This window comes from Coptis chinensis, chromosome 4, assembly GCF_015680905.1.
Source record: "Coptis chinensis isolate HL-2020 chromosome 4, ASM1568090v1, whole genome shotgun sequence".
Taxonomy (NCBI): Eukaryota; Viridiplantae; Streptophyta; class Magnoliopsida; order Ranunculales; family Ranunculaceae; genus Coptis; species Coptis chinensis.
The window spans coordinates 93391921-93411402 of NC_141459.1; the positions used below are offsets into that span (position 1 = coordinate 93391921).

At 36.9% G+C, this 19482-nt stretch overlaps 1 long non-coding RNA gene and 1 pseudogene across 3 annotated transcripts; one reads left to right on the forward strand and one right to left on the reverse strand.

Annotated features, from left to right (window-relative positions):
* Positions 1–35: 35 nt before the first annotated feature.
* LOC147505739 (pentatricopeptide repeat-containing protein At2g02980, chloroplastic pseudogene) lies at positions 36–2922 on the reverse strand (annotated as a pseudogene). Its single transcript, XR_015193454.1, has one exon. The product of XR_015193454.1 is annotated as a pentatricopeptide repeat-containing protein At2g02980, chloroplastic pseudogene (transcript).
* A 6756-nt stretch (positions 2923–9678) lies between these two features.
* On the forward strand, positions 9679–16290 carry LOC147505740 (uncharacterized). Of its 2 annotated transcripts, none has more exons than XR_015193455.1 (5): positions 9679–10092; positions 10337–10520; positions 14658–14746; positions 15115–15179; positions 16090–16290. It is a non-coding gene; the product is annotated as an uncharacterized LOC147505740 (long non-coding RNA). The 2 variants fall into 2 exon arrangements; XR_015193456.1 differs by having other exon boundaries at positions 9700–9993.
* The last annotated feature ends 3192 nt before the right edge of the window (positions 16291–19482 follow it).

Genomic DNA, 19482 nt, shown 5'->3' on the forward strand with positions numbered 1-19482 from the left:
CGAGCGAGCTGGACTTGAACAAATCCGAGACATACCTTAGGAAACTAAAAAGGATTATGGAAGTTGGGATGATTCAGTTTTGTGGTGATTCATTTATAACATACACCTTAACTAACAAATAATTTACAATTACTCTTGAAAACAACTTATAAGGAAACAGAAAAAGGAAATGCTACCAAAAGTCTCTGCAAGAACAAGACCCTTCACTGAAATGGTGGAAGCGGTTACGATCCCTGACAACTATTACTCTTCCAAAGATCTTCGATAGCAGCTTTGTTGCAGAGTGGCAGTCATCACAAACTCGGAGGTTTTTGACAATACGTATTGGAGTGCTTGGAGCCGTACTTATGAGACCGAAGGCAATTGCTAATCTCTCACTGTGATATGCAAGTGCAATTTCCTTTTCTTCTTCGTCAACATTTAGCAACACAGCCGAAGTGTCAGCGACATAACCTGCCTGTTTCAGTTTTTTGGTCATCTCAGTTAGCATTTCAAATATTTCTTCTGTGCGTGGGTGAGATCGATCTCCCATAATGAACTCGTGTAATGAGCCGTTCACTTCAATCGAGCTAATACCTGGTGCCTTCTTTATTCCTGTATCCTTCATAGTTTTTCTCACACCTGCAACATCATTCCATCTATGTGCAGCTGCATATATGTTTGACATCATTACATTATAACCACAGTTGTGGGGCTCCATCTCAAGAAGCTGCTTTGCTGCTACTTCCCCCAATCTCAGATTTTTGTGAAGCTTGCAGGCAGCGAGAAGAGCCCCCCACACAATAGTGTTTGGTCTGATGGGCATTTTTCTGATCATCTCATGTGCCATATCAATCAGGCCAGCTCGACCAAGAAGATCCACCATACATCCGTAGTGTTCAACCTTTGGTACCACGCCAAACTCACGTTCCATTTGACCAAAAAGTGTCTGTCCCTCTGTCACCAACTTTGCATGACTACAGGCATGCAGGACTCCAATGAAAGTGATATCATTGGGTTTGATTCCAGTTTTCTCCAACTGGAAGAAGAGTTCTAGGGCTTCCTCACCACAACCATGCATTGCTAATCCACACAACATAGCATTCCACATGCAAATGTCTCTAACAGGAGCTTTGTTGAAAATCTGTCTTGCTCGTACTATGTCACCACACTTTGCATACATGTCTACCAAGGCAGTGGATAATATGAGATCTGCTATAATCCCTTCCTTGTCAATGTAGGCATGGATCCATTTACCTAAATCAAGAGCCCCTGCTTCTGCACACAGAGAAAGAAGGTTAACCATAGTCACCTCATTTGGCTTCATACCTGCATCCCTCATCTGAACAAAGAGATCAAAAGCTTGGTCAAGGGATTTCGCCTGTGCATATCCAGAGATCATTGCAGTCCACATCATCACATCTCTCTCGCACATACTATGAAATAAAGTTCTTGCCGCCTTCACTTCACCACACTTGCCATACATATCTACCAAAGCTGTCGACAGTGCCAAGGACATGTTAAACCCTTTTCTCAACATGTAATTGTGTAGCTGCCTTCCCAGTTCCAGAGCTCCACTGAATCCACACTCTAAAACCAGACTCATCATTGTAATCTCATTAGGCAAAACACCCTCTTCTTGCATAGCCACAAAAAGTTTAACACCCTCCTCCAAGTTCTTACCCCGAATGTAACCAGCAATCATCGCAGTCCAAGAGACAATACTTTTCTGATTTAGCCTGTTGAATAGCCGCCGAGCCAAAGTTACATTTCCACATTTCACATACATATCTATCAAGGCAGTAACAATAGGAACAATCATCGACCCAACATCGCTGTTCTTAATAACATAAGCATGCATTGGTCTGCCCATCTTAAAATCACCTATATCCGCAAAGAGATTCACCATGTTTATCATGGCTATTTCACTTGGTTTTACTTGCAAAACATGCATTTCTCTAATAATATCCAATGCCTCGCCGTGTAATCTATTTCTACTATAGCTTCTAATCATAGTACTCCAAGACACAACATCTCTTTCAGACATAGTATTAAACACCTTTCGAGCTGAGTCCATTTTCGTGCATTCAGCGTACATTTGTATCAATGCATTTTGTATAAAAACATCCCAGTTCAATCCATTTTTCAATATAAACCCATGTATTTCTTTCCCTTGTTCAATCCATGATAACTGACTGCATGCTTTTAAGATTGATGGTATGGTAAAATTGTCGATATGGCCTTCTGTTTTTCGCATTTGGATGTAAATGTCAATTGCTTTTTGTGGTTGGTTATTTTTTATGTAAGAAGTTATAATGAAGTTGAACTGAGCTGCTGGACTAGAATGTGGTTGGAAAAAGTTGAGTGGAATTTGATGGGTGTGATTGAATTGGGTTTTTATCATGTGGGCATGGACTTGTTTTGTTTCTTGTAAATTGGTTTGTAGAGTGCGTGGTTGGTTGTGAGTGGGTTTGGGTTTGGAATGAGGATTGGGTTGTTTTTGAAATGGGAAAGGAAGGAGGGAAGTGGAGAAATTTGTTCTCGTTGTTGAGATAATAAGGTCCATCTTCCTTCCTTTCAACTTGCATTGCTCAGCACAACATCTCATAAGGTCTGGAAGAATGGGAAAAAAACGAAAACTATTTCTCTGGAAGCTTTTTATTGATTAATCAAGACCAATTTAAGAATAGTCACTTGACTAACTTAAATTTGGGGGGAACAATAAACAAGAGGTTATATGCAATGCAATGTAATGCACGCCACTGCACTATGCATGTGCCATCTCCCACGACATATTGCCTTGGAGGCTTGGACTGTGTTCAGAGACAAACTTGGCACGGGGGATTGCAGTAAGTCACTAACGTCAAAACTGCATCGTCCTTACAATCTTACATTAGTATATATGTAACGGAGTACGCAAGTTATGCGAACCGTGAATTGTTTGGCAGCCGAAAATAAAAGATGCACATGCACTACAAAAAGTTTTTGCTGAATTTTTACTGAGAGCATTCCCAATGCAGGTGAAAATGGGGGTTTGTGAAAATAGTCACCTCCATTTTGTGGAAAACCATAGCCCAATGCATAGGTGAATAACTGGTGACTATTTTGCCAAGGTGAAACCTTCAACCGAGATAGTGGCTGACTTGTGATCTTCGGACGGAATGTTGGATTCTGTTTGGATTACAAAACTCAACAGATGGAATCCAACATCCCGTCTCGCTATTTTTTTTTTTTCCAAATGGAATCTAACATACCGTCCGGAGTCCTAACGGCTAATTCACCAACGGTTAGAAAATCAAAACGGTCAAAAATAAAAACTTTGGTATATATACAATATTTGTTCCATTACAACTCACACTCACTTCCAACAATCATATTTCTTTTTCTTCAAAATCAGTTCTTAAAAAAAAAAAAAAAATCAAATGGCATCTTAAGCATCTCAAACAACTCAAGCAAGTGGTAGCACTTAAGCAAAAACAAAGAATCACTTTAGTATGTCCGAAGATCAAGCTCTATGTCTTGCTTGGATAAAAATTAGTGAAGACTCTATTGTTGGTGCTTTCCAAAATGCAAAAGAATTTTGGAATCGTATAACAAACGAGTTCAATTAAACATGTGGGTCGGATAGGTCTTCCTATTCAATTAGCGATAGATGGAAATATATTTCAAAGATGATGAACAAGTTTGTTGCAATTGTGAATGCGGTGGAGGCTTGACATGCAAGTGGTACAACAGTACAAAGCCGGATAATTACAACTTTGTCAATTTGTCAGTTATTGATTATCTTAGTCTTAGTCTAATTATTTCCGTCTTAGTCTAATTATCTTAGTGTAATTATTATTTCTATTTTAGTCTTAGTCTAATTATTATCTTAGTCTAATTATTATCTTAGTTTAATTATCTTAGTCTTAGTGATTATTTTAGTCTAATTACCACCATTTTATTTTTTAGTTGTCCGAGGCAAGAATGATGTACCAACAACAAGAAAAATCATCTTTTTCACTTTATCATTGTTATGTGATACTCAAGGATAATCCAAAGTGGAGTAACATTTTTGAGACAAGGTCAAGCCGCCCCACAAAGGGAAAAGGCCGCAAAAGTGATGGTGAAGATTCAACTTCTAATTCACCAAGTGTTGGTGGAGTTGAATTGGAGAGTCCTCTTGGATCGAAGAAGGCCAACTCCAAAAGGAACCAAGAAAAATCAGTTGGTATGTTAGATGATTACTTTACACGTTTAGAAAATACATTTGTAAATAATGCAAATGAAACACAAAAGTGCTTAGAACTTAGGGAAATGGAACTTGCATATGGTCAAAGAACTGTGATGGTAAGAGAAGAAAAAAAATCGGCTTCAAATGGAAAAAATCAAGTTCAATTGTAAAAACTTTTGCTTCAAAAGATGCAATATGAAGCTAAGATTTTAGCGACCGATACAAGTGTCCTCAATCCCGATACCGCTTTTATAATCGAGCAACAACAAGCTGAAAATACTAAGCTGATGTAATATCTAGTATTTTATTTTAATTAATGCACTATGTATTTTAATTTCACTGTATTTTTAATTAATGCACTATGTATTTTAATTTCACTGTTTTTTTAATTAATGCACTATGTATTTTAATTTCACTATTTTTTTAAAAATTAATGCACTATATATGTTCTTTCCAATATAATTATTTTCATAGAAATACAATTACCAATAAAATTAAAATACATTATAATATAGTTCATTAAAATACAACTCATAAAACACATAAGAACTTTTTGGAATTACATAGGAAATACATAGTTCACATTAGAAAATACATAGGAAATACTTTGAAACTTCATAGTTCACATTAGGAAATACATAAGAAATACACTTTCATTTCCATTTTAATTCTCCCCTCCTTCTCCCTCCTTTAGATCCAAACAATTTGGATCATAAATTGGTACTGCTGTTTCTTCAATACCAGTCCAATTAAAAACATGCTCAACTAAGTTCTTTTGAAGATTAGTATGTGTAACTTCATTTCTAATTTTATTTCTTGCTTGAATCATCTGATATACAAAATGATAATCATCATCTTTCTGAAAGAGCGCAGATATTGTTTATTTCCTCTGACCTTTCCAATTTCACACTCCACTTGCACGTTCATTCTCAATAATCATATTATGCATTATAATATATGCCTTCATTATGTCTCCAAGAACAACAACACTATGACAACGCGCAGAAGCCTTAATAATATGCTATCGTGCCTGCAAAACTTCAAACGTCCTTTCAATATCTTTTCTTGCAGCTTCTTGACGTTGAGTAAAGATTTTTTCATGCTTATTTCTTGGATAACGAATGACTTGAACAAATGTGCCCCATTTTGGATAAATACCACCAGCAAGATAATATCTCATATTGTATTCATTACCATTAACATTAAATGCAACAGTAGGAGCCTCACCTTGTTCTAATGATTCAAAAACATGAGAACGATGAAGCACATTAATGTCATTATGCGAACCTGGTAAGCCGAAAGCAATGCCATATCCAATAGTGTTTGTCTGTAACGGCTTCAAGTACCAAAGTTGGTTCATTATTGTACCCTACATGTGTTCCAGCCTATCTAGTTAGACAATTCTTTCACACCCAGTGCATACAGTCGATTGATCCAAGCATTCCTGGAAAACCACTTGCCGCATTTTCAGCTAATATCCTAGCAGTGTCTGCCTCAGTTGGTCGTCTCAAGTACTCTTCCTCAAACGCCGTGATTATTGCCTTGCACCAACGCTTCATAGATACATTTGCTGTGGAATCTCCAATTTGAAAATACTTATCCGTTGAATTAGATGAACAACCCGTTGCTAATTGTTCAACTGCAGCTAATCCCTTCTGAAACCCAAAAGATGCTTGCCGACCCAATCCATCCACCTTGTCTTTGAAGTAGTCATCGAATCCAGCAACAGTTTACAACATATACGTAAAAAACTCTCTTGTCATCCTGTACCTTCGCCTAAACTTATAAGGAGACCACCTAAAAGGTGTTGTGAAGTAATCCCTCAGTATCTTTTGTTTACTGAAATCACCACCATCTCTAAATGTATATTCTCCGCCCATCACAGATCCACCGCATTTGTCTGTATCCACATCTTCAATGGCTGCTTGAGTCATTAATGCCCCAGCAGTGATAATAACTGCAACCTCCTCCTCCTCCTTCGCCTCATCATATCATTATGCTCATCTATTACTTTTTCCATGTAGTCATCTTCAGTGGAAGTACCAGAAGACGACCTGGTAAAATCAGAAGACGAACAATTACTACTAGATCCTCCCCATAAACGTTGGTTGAATGCAATTCTATTGTCTCTAGACATTTTTTTTCAATTTTTAGCTTGGTTGTGAGGAAGAAGATGGTTGTCTGTTTGTTTGATCTAAAAGAAAGAAGAGTAAAACGAAATATGAAAGGTAAGGTCACATGTGATAAGGTCATATGTGATAGTTAGAGTTTGGTCCACTTTCCAATTGACAACGCATTTTATCATATTTTTGTTCACTCTCCAAGTGACAACACATTTTATCCAAATGCCTATCCAAATGTACCCTCAATAATTCCATTTTATGGGCCACCGTTAATAATTCCAATGTATTGAATGAGGGAAAGGCCCAGAGGCCTGGATTTTGGTTACCAGACGGGATGTTTCATTCCGTCTCAATTTAAATGACTAGACGGGATGTTACATTCCGTCTCGGTCTACACCATACATGCACTATTCCTGTCAGAACCAAACCTATCAGAAAAAATGAGTGAAATTCCTGAAAAATTTCTTGTCAGAACTAAGACATAGGAAATGAGTAAAAATGCAACTTATAATTCCTGAAATAATTTTTGTCATAACCAAGCCTGAAAAACGGGTGAAATGTAACTTATAATTCCTGAAAAAATTATACAATATACTTTGGAAACCTACTGACTTATAATTCATGAATTTTTTTTGCCATAACCTCATTTGTTTTATTGACATATTCATATCTAAAACCTGCTAATATACTTTGGAAATAATAAATAAGACAAACAACAATCCTGAAAAACACCCAAGTCTAACACAGAAACTCTGTAAAAAAACTAACTTATAATTCCTGAATTTTTTTTTGCCATAACCTCTTTTGTTTTATTAACATATTCAATATCCAAAACTCATTAATAACCTGCTAATAAAGAAGTCGTTACAAACAACAATCCCAAACACCATATTATAAGTTATGGCGCACAGTTATTACATACTAGAAGAAAATATCTACTGAGACATATCTCCTCCCCCTACGAGAAGGCTCGGTCGAAGAGCTCTCCCCCCTACGTCGTTGTCGCCTCGCTGGTTGAGCTTGATCTTGAGGTGTGGCACTTCCAGCATTCTCCAACTCTTTGCACACGTCTGTGAAGCTGCAAAGTTTGATTTCTCTCTTGTTGTAAGTACTCAAAACTTTGACGAGAGGACTCCATGAACGACGCACGCATGACATAATTGAGAGAGCTGTAGTTAAGGAGCTCCGACCTTGCTTCATCCTGTTTAACAAAACAAATGCATGTTACATGTTATAATAAATAATAATAACAAATCATGAATAAATTTAAATCATACTAACCATGGCTAACTGCTCAAACTGTTCTGACAAATCTGTGACCAATGCGGCATTTGCTGGTGGAATATGTATGCTCATCTCTTGCCCCTAAGAATTAATCATGCTCCAGTGCCAAAGGTTAGACTCATCAAATATCTAAGGAGTTCTTTGCGGCATTTCAATATCATGAAACACCCTGGGCTGTGACTGTGGAAACTCCACTCCTTCTAAGAAATGAATGTCAGGCATCAATGCTTCGAAAGTAACCCCTTCAAAATTGGTGCCCCGGTATAACGCACCTAGCAAGAGACCTTGACCAACCCTCTTCCAATACAAGTCATAGTCTCCCGTAAAAATAAAAGCTGCTGCGTCTGGCCAATCATTTAGGTTTGCTCTATAGGGTGCAAGAGTTGCAAAAAGAATATCAGAGGCTGTCATATATATGGGTGGTGGGTAAGGTATAACAATCTCTCCAGATACTTGACACCAACATCTGTCCCCAAAGTACCATGCAGTTACTGACCCTACAAGTATCACTCACTCGCTGAGAAAGAAACCTTGCTCTATGACACATATAGAATAGTCTACGGTACTCAGTGTTCTCTAGAACATCTGGAATATCCGCATAAGGGGTTTGAAATATGAAGGACTCTGCCCAGGGTTGCCACTCAATTCGAGTAGCTCCTAAAAGCTTAATCTGTTGACGAGTGTTATGAATATTATGTGATAGATCCCCATACCCCCTCTACCTACGTTACACCATAATAGTCATTTTCTAACATATCAAAATTTTAATTAGTAACAAAAATATTTGTTACTAATTTTGTCACGATTATATCTGTTACTTATGGGCTATGCTATCAATATCGGATTAATCGGCCGATTAATCGCGTATTGCTCGTAAGTTGATTAGTTTTTACCGATTTTTTAATTTTTTCTAACCGAACCAATTTAATCACCAAATTGACAGATTAATCGGCCGAGATGACCAATTTCTCGCTAAACCGAGAAAAAAAATATTGAAAATATCGGTTTCTCATTAAAAAAAATGTAAAATTAACGAATTAGATTCTTAAACCGTATTAATAATAATAGAACCCAATCAATACACAAAGCTAAGAGTTTACTTATTTTTCCCTCATTAACGAAAGTTAAATATACAAATTATTGTATTATCTCTTTAATAAATATTATCGCTTCTCAATCTCCTTATTCTTTTAAATATTTAACGTAATTTTTGTGTTTAACATATCTATAGTACTCCAAAATTGAGCTAGTTAGATGTAATTATGAGAATTTGATATTTTTTGTTGTATATCGGATCACTGTTTAGAAATATTTGGTATGATTATACTAATATATATTTTGAAAACATCAAATATATACATCCGATATAACCGATCAAATATAATATTTTTCGGTTTTGGTTTTGTTTTTGCAGATCTAATAGGCTTTACAAATTCAAGTCGATTTCTAAGAGTTTATTGCTTCAAATTCAACATTGGAAACATGTAGTGTTAAGGTTGTGTTCATTGAGTTATCCCCTTCATCATTTGTTGTTCAAGTAATGTTTTGAAATGGATGCCTTGGCAAGGATTAATGTCGAGGCCACCACCGCGCCGTTGTAGTGCACTTGGTGGGGCTTTTTCTATGAAAGCGTCAATAATTAGGACCTTCGGTCTTGGTTTTGAAGATCACGCTTTGGAGATTTGAGCATTGAATGGATCGGAGTGGTGGTAGTAAGGTGGATACAGCTAAAACATCCCATGTTTGTTGGTGGCGGATTAGATGTGATGCTGTTAGGAGAAGGTTACATGGTTGTACAATTAATGTATTTTATGTTATTTGTTCCTTGTAACTTGTTTGGCTTGTGTGCTTACTGTAATCGTATTAGTTCATGAATGAAAAGTATTGGTTATCGAAAAAAAAAGATATAACCGATTAAATCACCGATTAATCGCATATCGCTCCTCGACCGATTAGTTTCGAAAACCGATTTTAACTGCTTAGCTTATGGGAGAAATTGTTAGCAAATATCGAGAATTAAAATTTAATTATTTGTTCACGGTTATTTTTGGAGTGTCTAACATTTTTATCCGTGAGTAAGGTTTCAAACAGAAGAAAAATATTAAAAACAATATTGAAACAACCAAAAAAAAAATAAAGGAAAAAAATGGAAGCCACAATTGACGCACCCATCTCTGTTTTCCTTCTCTCTCTCTTTTCAACCCCCAATACAAACTCTGTAAAAGATGGGTTTTTATTCTCTCGCTCTCTCTCACTAATCCCATTTTATTCTCTAATTGAAGCACAAGACGAACGCTGAAGATTTGGAGAAAAAAAACCAACTTTGAAGAAATTCTCTGTTATAAGTTCTAGGGTTTCGCATTTGTAATCATCTCTTTCTCTCTCTTCGTTGAGGTAAGGTTATCAATGGCCGAAACAATCTTCAATTTCATGCTTATGTTTTCTTCAGTAGATAGAAGTTATCATTAGCCGGAACAAGCTTCAATTTCACAGGTTTGTATCTTCGATTTCGTTTGTATCTTCAATTTCATCAGTGTTAAGGTTTTGAAAAAGTTAGGGTTATATGTATACGAATAACAAAGGTTATGGGCTCATCAGTTTTAACTAGTAGCCTCACACCACCAGCGAAAAAGGGCATGAAAATTGGAAAAAATTGACTTGCTTAGATTATGTAGTAAGGCTCAAATTTCACACTGATGCAACTGTTTTGCATTTTCCTTTTGATAACATGTTGCAGGTTTGGTATTGGGAAAGAAGAAAAGTTCAGAAAAAAGAAAAGCATCATAAACTTCTGCAGAGAACTTGAGCCACTGGGAAATGCATGCAAGATTTAAAGCATCAACTATTGGATTCATGTCAGTCTTCCTTCACACAGTGATGCCTTCTTAAAAAGTCTTCACTGGTTGCTAGTGGCAAATGTTGTAAGTAATTTCTTGAGTCTCAATTCAGTTTTTGAAATTCAATCATAGATGTGGAATATTTTACTTTTTAATCCTTTTCCATATATGCTTTTATGTTTTACCTGGCACCATGGGTTGTGTAATATGTTTCAATGTCATTGTATTTGATGATCTAAGGAGATAGTTGTTCATTACTATTAGCTTATAATAATTGCATTTAGGCACATATTTGTTATCTGTAAGATCTAAGAAATATATATCCTATTCTATTGGTTTTTCCTGTAACTTCCCGTCATCAAACACAAATAGGTAACACACATATGTAGTCTGTTTTATAGACCAAGAGGTAGGTTGCTGTTTAAGTTACATGTAAGCATTCAGTGGATGACCACAAGTTGATTGATAGATTGGGTTCATGAAATGGTGCTTGTTCTCCTTTTCATAAATGATCGAAGACTAAGGATCCAATTCTAAGAAGGCCACTATCTAATGTCATCCCGATTGACCTTTCTCTACATTATTGCAGTTACACATGAACAAATATGTAAGATGTTGAAACTTTTAACGTACTTTTCATTGAGTTTACTTGGTCTATAAATACATTCTCTAGCTTGTACAATTTGGCAGTCCCTTGATTATAGGGATCTTCTTTACAAATATAGACTTTCTAGTAGCATCTAAGTATCTAACACAAGAAACTTATGGTACAAGAAAAGTGTTGACCAAGAAATCTTTATGTGTTCGGTGGCAACTGTGAACTAGCTGTAATACTCCCCCGCAAACTCGACGACATAGTAGAGACGAGTTTGGAAGACAATAAGGAAAAGCGTTGCTTCGAGAGTCCCTTGGTGAAAATATCAGCAAGTTGATCAATGGAAGAGACAAAATGAATACGATGACTACCAAAAGCGACTCGCTCACGAACAAAATGATAATCTAGTTCAATGTGTTTGGTCCTAGCATGAAACACCAGGTTAGCAGCCATATAGGTAGCATTCAGATTATCACAATAAAGAATTGTAGGAGAAGCGAGAGGAAGTCTAAGATCACAAAAGAGATGTTGAATCCAAATGGTGTCTACACAAGTCTGAGAAAGAGCTCTATATTCGGCTTCAGCACTAGAGCGAGAGACAGTTGGTTGTTTCTTGGCACACCATGAAATGAGGTTAGAACCCAAGAAAACGTAGTACCCGGTGGTCGAACGTCGACTATCAGGACATCCAGCCCAATCAGTATTAGAATAGGCAACAAGATGGAGTGGAGAAGACGAACTATGGAGGTGTAGACCTTGGCCAAGAGATCCTTTCAGATAACGAAGTATTCGTTTAACAGCAACAAAGTGTGGTTCACGCGGCTGATTTAGAAGTTGAGATACATGATGTACAACAAAGGTGATGTCAGGCCTAGTCAACGTAAGATATTGAAGAGCACCCACAATTTGGCGGTATTCTGTAGGATCTTGAAGTAAAGTACCTTGCAAAGATGATAAAACAACACATGGAGCAAGAGGTGTAGAACATGGTTTGCAATCAGTCATGTTGGTGCGCCGAAGGACATCCAAGATATACTTAGTCTGAGAGAGATGCAAACCAGTTGAGTTTTGAGAAACTTCAACACCCAAGAAGAAATGTAAATCACCAAGGTCCTTGATATCAAATTCGTTGCCTAGTTTTTGAGTGAAGGAGGACAATAAAGGTGGTGAATTCCCTGTAAGAACAATATCATCAACATAGAGAAGTAAAACCATAATCTTGTCAGCTTGATGGTATGTGAACATAGAACTATCTGCTTTACTCTGTGTAAAGCCAACTGAGAGAAGAAAAGTGCTAAAATGTTGAAACCACGCACGTGGAGCTTGCTTCAAACCGTAAATAGCCTTTTGCAGCTTACAAACATGTGTAGGAAACCGAGGATCGACAAATCCAGGAGGTTGAGACATAAACACTTCCTCTGAAAGATAACCATGAAGAAATGCGTTTTGGACATCAAGCTGTCGAATTCGCCAACCAAAGGATACTGCAAGGCTAAGGATAGTGCGAATAGTAGTAGGTTTAACAACTGGACTAAATGTTTCACCAAAATCAAAACCAGGTTGCTGGTGAAAACCTTTTGCAACTAACCGAGCTTTATACCTCTCAATAGTGCCATTAGAATGTCTTTTAATTTTGAAAACCCACTCACAACCAACGATATTCAGATATGGATGGAACGGAACAAGAGTCCAAGTACGATTCTTTAAAAGTGCATTAAACTCATCAACCATGGCATGCCTCCATTCTGGAAACTTTACAGCGCGCTTGAGAATAACATGTAAGTTCAATCTCAGAAGAATAAACAAGACTAGCATAAGAAGATGGAATAGGATGGTGAGTGGATGCATTTGCATATCGTGGATTAGGTTTATTAACACCAACCTTAAACCTGGTAAGCATGGTATGAGCTGGTCTATGCGGAGGCGGAGGTGGTGGAGTTGGTGACTGAGTTAGATGTGAAGAAGATTGTCGTACTGATGGTGGAGACGTTGCACTAGGAGAATGTGATGTTGATGGTGTAGACATGGCATCAAAAGAGGACTGTGATGCAGTTGGCTTGGTAGATGATGATGCTTCAGCAAGAGAATCTGTAGGTGCAGAGGAATGGCTCGGAATAGTGGGCAATGGATGTTGAACAGATGGTGATGTCATAATAAGAGGAACAAATACCATATCTGAATAGTCCCTTGAAGATGAAACTGATGATGGATTCAACTGTACTGATGCATAAGGAAATCGAGTCTCGTCAAAAAGAACATGTCGAGAGATATAAAGTCTGCCAGTAGAAGGATGAATGCAACGATATCCTTTATGGTGTGAGCTGCAACCAAGAAAAACACATTCAACCAATCTAGGCTGTAACTTGTGAGTAACATAGTCACCAAGAAAAGGATAGCAGGCACACCCAAAAACTATGAGGCTCATATAGTCTGGCTTTTTGCCAAATAACAACTCGAATGGAGATGCCCATTTCAGAAGTGCAGTAGGTAATCGATTAATCAAGTGAACAGCAGTGCAAATTGCTTCATCCCATAGATTCAACGGAAATTGAGCCATAATTAAAAGTGTACGCCGCATTTTAGAGATGTGGCGATGCTTGTGCTCTGATGCCATGAACAAATATGTAAGATGTTGAAACTTTTAACTTACTTTTTATTGAGTTTACTTGGTCTATATATACATTCTCTAGCTTGTACAATTTGGCAGTCCCTTGATTATAGGGATCTTCTTTACAAATATAAACTTTCTAGTAGGATCTAAGTATCTAACGCAAGAAAATTATGGTACAAGAAAAGTGTTGACCATGAAATCTTTATGTGTTCGGTGGCAACTGTGAACTAGCTGTAATAACACAAACCAGTGGAGATGACTTAGCTCGTGCATCTAATCTCTTCGGAGTGAAGCTAGATTGATTGAGGGAGAGAGCAGGTTTGTGAGTGTTAAGCTACATAACATAATGTAGGTCTTTTCTCCAATTAATTTAGGCTAAAACTCAATTTCTGAACTCTAACTTCTGTTTTGATGTAATGTCACTACTGTACTATGGTTGAATGTGTTTCCTTTTTTTTTAAACCACATATATAGCATCTGTTTTACTTTTAACTTGCGTCTGACTAGTTCATGGAGTTGAAATTTGTTCTATTCTTTGACATTGATGTTAGTGTTGGTGTAATGTCTAAAAGACTTGTTTGTTATATGATCACATTGTTTGGTTATCTCATAGTCTGTAACATTTAGTTGGAAGTATGGAATGCCTTGATTTATTTATTCGGTAGTTCATCATGATTATTGAATGAAGTTAATTTTGTAGTATAGTCCAAATAGTGTTGCCTCATTGCTAAAATCCTCTTGTCTATGTGTATAAGAGTATTTTTAAAAAAAACTTTCATGTTGGCTAAGGTTGAAAATCTAAGTTTCTTTTAGTTTGACATAATAAATAGCTGATCTAGGATCAATTAAAGAAATGGAACGTGAAAGAACCAAAATAGGACTACTGTCCATTATTTAAGCCTTTTTTTTAAAAAAAAATCTCAAAATGTCTATATGCGAATTTATATGTGTTGAAACTTATATCCATGCATATGTTTAGCTACTAAGTAATCTTTCTACCCATATTTGGTTGCAGTTGAACTATGATCATCTTTGTGTGCATTCATTCATGTGAACTGAGGGCTGATGGAGTCCGCATTGCTCAAGCTTATAGAAATTGCTAAGGTACGACACATTTAAAAACTTTACAAGGCACCTTAACCTCACCTTGTTTTTCTTTTTGGTTGTTTGCTTAGGCATTTTGTGGACCATGAATTTGGTCAGATAGTGTGATGAAATTCTTTTAGATTGTAGACCAGAAGAGCATATTTTATCTTTGATTTTATGAGCCCAAGTTTGACAGCGCTCAAGTGGATACAAAACTTTATTTGTTACTAAATCTAGAATATTAGAATTGTAAAGTGCATGTCATCACCCATGCAATGATTGCAAAAGAGAGAAGAGATGAGTCGTGGTTTTCCACTTACAAAAATTGAAATTTGAACCTATCAAATTCAAGCATTATATAGCGTGACAATCTCTTGTTTTTGCAGGTTAATGAGTCAATTTCTACGAAAGAATTGGGAGTCTTATTGTATGTTTTGCTCTCTATTTAAAGGTACCTTTTAATCAATCTTTTTAAAGTGAAATAGTGATGATGGTTTGATGGACCTTAGCCAAAATTTGCCTCTCTTGCATGCAATTTAGTTTTGACTTGGGTTATTATACTGCTTCATTTAGGTTTATCATAGTGGATATATGTTGTTTGTTCCTTCTCTTGTGTCGTGTTGGCTCGGACTATACTAGTATTTGATCTCATAGCCCTGATGTCAAATCAAGGATTAGCTTACTCTTAGACACACTATATTTCTATATTAGCATGTCAATGTCATAAACCTCTTAGTGCAATGAGGTATATGTCTGGTTCTTAAGAGCACATGTTGTCATGGTATGGGAACTATAGTTACTTTAATTACACATCACTATTATGAAGTAGGATTTAAGTTACCTTATTTCTTTTGAGTCTGATTTGCATCACCCCGCAGGGCAGTTAAGCAAAGCACCACTCTCGTTCTTCGAGTGACATGTACTCCCCCCAACACCAATGTACAATAAGCTATTATCTAAGAACAAAGCTTTGTACATGTGTTAGGAGATCGACCTGGTTTTTTTATATGTATGATGTTTTTTTTATGAATTGAACCGGTCGTATTTGGTGCAAGTTATTTTTTTGAAGCATGGGAGCAACATGAACAATTTACCGATTTGATTGTTTTTCGTTTGTTGAACTCGACACCAATTAAGTTTATCGCAATTTCACCTACTTTGCATAGTATATATGCTTCATGTATGTATGTAGTTGCCAACTCTATCTGCATTGTTTCCATATTGGTTTTTCTTTTTCTAGCAGCTCTACTTATTTTTATTGATTTATTCATTTTTTTTTCTAGCAAAGCTATACTTATTTTTACATGTTGGTAATGTAATTTATGATAGTTTTTTTTTTTTTTTTTTTTTATTCTTTGTAGGTGTTATGAAGCAAGCCTTACATGTGGAACCATATAAGAGAATATAAGAGAAAAAGAAGAAGTTTTGGGTCTGACATATTTGGTGTAATTGTAGTGAATTAGATATGTATATTGTTGATTTGTAGGTAAAAAATGGATCAATAACATTTTTTTCTTTGTTAAGGCTTGGTATTTATAATCAATTAGATATATTTGTTTTAAGACTTGAGTGATGGAGTTGGTGCATTGTGTTTTTGGAATGACACAAGTGTTTTGATGGATGAAGTTCATTTTCTTTTAATGTGGTGTACTAGTGCAAAGTTCAAAAGTTCATTTTTTTTTAATGTGGTGTGAGTGCAAATTTCAGGCGCAGGTAGCCCAAAAGAAATTGGGCTAATATTTAATAAATATATTTTTTTTTTCAAAATAATTTCCATATTGTAACGGCTATATCTGTTACAAATTGGTTAGAAATAAATGTGCATAATTGTTCACGAACATTAGTAACACTTGTAACCATGACAAATGCCACAAAATGAATTAAATCTACATACAAGATAAGCGTTACAATTAATTTTAGTAACAGATATATCCGTTACAAATTTTCATGCAAGTGACTGTAACACCCCAGACGTAACGGATATAAGCGTTAGTAACAATTATTAATGTTACCAAACTCCCATTTTGGTTTAGTCCACGATGAAGCCCCCATGCTTGAATACATGGAATCAGGTCATGAGTCTCATTCTCTTCCAACCTCTTCAACACAGGATGCATTACACGAAAATGTTTGTATCACCAATACTAAATCAATAGATAAAATATAACATGTCAACATTAATAACTAGATAAATAAATGAAATGAAACAATACCTTAATAAATAAGACTTATCGTTATAATCCAAACAAAGCCGCACAAATTACCTTTAATGACTTTCGTCTCAACTGCGAGGTCTAACCAGCGGTAAAGGTACGCCAAGATGGATTGACCCTAGTCATAATCCCATATCCTTTCTACGTTTGAGATAGCGACTATCCACCCGATACGTAAAAAACTATCAGAGTATCCGAATAATACCGCAACAACAAAGTAGAAAAGGAAGGCATGTACATATTCTTGGATCGACTCATCACCAATATGATAGTCTTTCGGCTTCTCCTTTAGCCTATTCAAGAATCTCGAAGTAAACCAACTCATATTTATAGCTCCTCCCTTAAACTGCTCAGCCGATAATCTCAAGAACCCGTTATCCTCATCATCTTCTACCAAATCAAAACCTTCAAAGAAACTCATTGCCGTAATAAAAACCTCCAAATTTTCATCAAAAGCAACGACATCTCCATAACCAATTGGGATACCCATGAGCATTGTGAAATCAAGAGGGGTAATCCCAAGCTCACCTCATGGGAAATGGAATGTGTGGGTAGATTTCCACCACCGCTCAACTATCCCAAACAACAATGGCGGCAAGAAAATCGCAATGGAGGCGGAAGAAAGTGAAAATGGGCTTGTTTCGCGTCTGTGATATTTGACTCACCAGACGGGATGTTACATTCCGTCTCGTTATAAAATACCAGACGGGATGTTACATTTCGTCCCAATTAAAAAGCCTCTAGACATAATCCAACATCCCGTTCGAGATTTTTTTTTCACCTTTGCATTGCGCAGCTTCACCTTGCTTTTCACCAAAACAGTGAAAAAAGGGGGAATAACTGCCTACGTGGAGGTGATAAGGGGGGGAATAAATCCACTTGCATTGGGAATGCTCTGATGCCAAAATGTCTCCTCAAGGAATGGTAGCAGCACAACTACTGAACTACCCATATCAGTGTTATCAGACCCAGTCCGGACACTAACCTGACAAAGAGACTGGGTCATCGGGTCATCTATTCAACCAGTGGGTCACTGGTTCAACCAGTGGGTTAGGCTATTATATTATATATACAATTTGTACATTTATTTCACAAGTTTACTAAGTGTTTGAGTGGTCTTGGAGGGTTAACTCACTTCCAAATGCCCAAGGTTTGATCCCGTGTATGCAATACTTTAGAATTAAAGTGATATTTTCCTATTAAATGTTGTTTATATCTACAATATTGTGCACAAATTAACAAAGCAGCTTGCTTTGGTGTACTGGTTGAGTTACTATTCAGTTTTAGGCGCCCAAGGTTCAAGTCTTCATCAAACAAATTTGAATTTTCTTACTTCAGCACACTATTAATGACTCGGTAGTTCGGTCTAAACCATCTGGGTTTAAGCGGTTTTCATAAAAACTGGACGAGTTAACCGGGTTACTATTGGGTCAATTGCCTAACCGATCTAATATATGACCCAACCCGGTTTAGTAACTAGGTCTCCAGTTCACTGGGTCAAACTGTCGGGCCAGGTCGGGTCTGATAACACTGACCCATATGCATATATGTCTAAGGATAAGTCCAATGGTGCGCCATCACACTAAATATGAGGAAAATTGAGATCTAATGGTGCGTCAATACACTATGCTATCACTATTATTTTATCTATCTATACCGCCAATTTTAACGAGATAGCGTATGTTCTACACGCCAGTATGAATGACGGGTAGAAGACAAAACATTTCACACACGCCACTATGGGAAGCGGCTAGAAAGTGTGTTGACCAAATTTGATTTTAAAGAATTAAATTTATCTAATTACCTTTTCATCCATAATATTTTATATTTTTAACATATTTTTGGTGATAAGAAAAGAGAATTGGGAGAATGGCAAAATAGGTAGGGTATTTAATGCTAAAACTCCACACATACCTACCATTGGTAATGGCGGCTATGATAAGTTACTGTTTCAAATTACGCCAAAAACTATTGAGTCCATAAACACTATCCTGTTACCTGTATACACTATGCTATTGTGTTTTGGTGTGCCATCCTACCAAACCACCAAGCCGAAATATCTCCTCAAGGAATGGTAGCAGCTAGGGCAGGGAATTGGGTCGGGTAGACCCAAATCCAACCCGACCTGATTACCGAATACATCATATTGGGTTCGGGTCGATTTTCATATCCATTTATGTATTTGGGTCGGATTCGGATTCGGGTATGTCGGGTTCGGATATAATTTTTGGGTTTTTTTTGAATTTTTAGTGTTATCTGATTGGGTCGGTCGGGTTCGGATATTAAATTTTGGATTTAATCGGGTTCGGGTCGGATATGGCTATATCTGAATTCGAATAGTTCACAATATCTGAACCTGAACCCAACCCGATTCCTGCCCAACAACACAGGACTTACTCAAAGCACTGTTCTAAAAAGTCGGTCTAGGCGGTCTCTAGGCGCTAGGCGGTGCCTAACCGACTCGCCTAGGCCCTAGTCGTTTAGAAAATCGATGGACCGACTAGACGGGTCTAGGCGGACCGATTAGGCGGGCTAGGCGGC